Genomic DNA, 1,956 nt, shown 5'->3' with positions numbered 1-1,956 from the left:
TGTTTTATTATCGGCTAAACGGGAAGGAGTGCACGAGCTAAGTCCACAGACGCAGTCAGATGCAGGTTGGTGACTTTCATTTTATTTTGACTACTAAACTTTCATGCAGTCAGATGTATATTTTGCGTATTAATTTTCCAACAAATTTTCATGCAGTCAGATAAAGTTCAGTTCAGTTAAATACGCAGTCAGATGCAAGTTTTATTAAAGACTAAAGCAGTCACATGTAGTTCAGTCTAGTTTAAATAGAGAATTTTTATTAACAACACTTTCACATTATAGTAGCAGCTGACGGACATTGAGTGGCTGCAGCAGTCCGAAATGCACTTTTTTATCGCAGTCAGTTGTGTGAGGCACATATTCTTCATTGTTGTAAATGTTGCTATGGATCAAGAGGAGGATCGGATTCTAGGAGAGGCTTATGTCGTGAATGATGACCAAGAGTCATCATTTCCATCAGGTATGAACTTTTTACGAGTATTTCTTTTTCCCTTAGTTATGTATAATCAATATCTCGCTGTAGGCAAATTCAGAACAGATATTTTTTGTTGTTGTTGCTTCTTATAATCAATACCTTGTTGTAGATGAGTACAGCCAGATGGATCGGTGACTCCACAACAACAATCCCAGCGAGGGTGAAATACAGGAGTGAAAGCTGCTGAAAGGCAATGCGATCACTCCCTTCTGGAAGAGGAAGTGGAGATATTTGACTGGGTTGGAGAGCTAGCAGAAATATCGACTGAACTGTTCAATCCTGGGACTCAGAGAGTAAAAGGTGTGCAACCACCATCATTACAGCACGTAATTTTTATTCTGAAATGCTGATGCACTTAATTTTTGGTATTTGTTTACTGCATATATTCAAAAAATTTTGAGCATTGTACTTAATTTTTTTCCATCATTCGTATGTTACAGAGGTGTCAATAACACTGCCACCACAACAGTTTGCTGTGGGATGTGCACCTAGAGCGGTGGTTTTGGGGACCCCCGAGCGACATCTACTGTTGTGCTAAGCGCCGCTCGTTGCTGTTCAAGAGGCAAAGCAGCCACAGCTGCTGCAGTGCTGGCACCCGCACCATCGCATACCCTCTGGCGTCCATGGGTGGTTCAGTCAGAGCAACAATCTCCCAACCCCAGGCTAGCGATGGTGAAGGCTTCAACATTCGCTAGCATCAACAAGCGTGGGTGGTTCCACAGGAACTCACCACCGCCACCTCCTCCTACTCCGACTCCAGCGGCAGCGAAAGGAATGTGTGCCTTGGCGCACGCCTCTCCCCCCTGAAGACGCCCCCTCACCTGCGCCTTGATTGAACAGGCGGACACAGTTATCTCTTAGTTGTAGTGTTAATGATAATGGACTTGGGGCTAGCGGTAGTGCTCTATCCCGCTCTGATATCGAAGGACATCAGATTAGCAGCATCATCTAGAAAACCCCACCATTGCTGTGAGGTGAACCCGCGGTCACCCGCGACCGTGAATATCACGTTCGCTTTGGTATCGACGTTTGGCCCGGAATATTGAGCGACAGGTTGTAATGGTTCTTTATTTACGTGACCATTACGGCACTTCAACCCCAGTTCTCGATACCAGTAATATCGTACTACTTTTCTGCGAAGTAACAGACATATTTTTGTGACAATATTCACATTTGGTTTTGTTAATGTATAGGTACTCCGATGTATCGATATATTACAGTGATATGGTTCTTGTGTGTATTCATTTCTGTGAGACTGTCATAATCTTTGACTTATTTGTAACCGTTCTGGCGCGAATGAGCACAGAGCAGTCTTTGTTTCACTTTGCAGAAGTTAAGTTGTTATTTCGCTTTGTAAAAGAACAGTCAAGTCTTGTGTTTGGTTAAAGTGTGAATTAAATGTATGAGGATTAATACAAAACTGTTTTCTTGATGATATGACAATTAAGAAGTAGTATATGTGAATTTACAAGAAGTTTAAT

The 1,956-nt window shown here is 42.4% G+C and overlaps 1 long non-coding RNA gene across 1 annotated transcript; it reads left to right on the top strand.

The window, feature by feature from the left end:
- The first annotated feature begins 286 nt into the window (after nucleotides 1-286).
- Nucleotides 287-1,672, top strand: LOC126249685 (uncharacterized). Its single transcript, XR_007545641.1, has 3 exons — nucleotides 287-460; nucleotides 585-775; nucleotides 916-1,672. It is a non-coding gene; the product is annotated as an uncharacterized LOC126249685 (long non-coding RNA).
- The last annotated feature ends 284 nt before the right edge of the window (nucleotides 1,673-1,956 follow it).

Source organism: Schistocerca nitens, chromosome 3 (assembly GCF_023898315.1).
Source record: "Schistocerca nitens isolate TAMUIC-IGC-003100 chromosome 3, iqSchNite1.1, whole genome shotgun sequence".
NCBI lineage: Eukaryota > Metazoa > Arthropoda > Insecta > Orthoptera > Acrididae > Schistocerca > Schistocerca nitens.
This window is presented reverse-complemented; position numbering and strand designations above follow the sequence as displayed.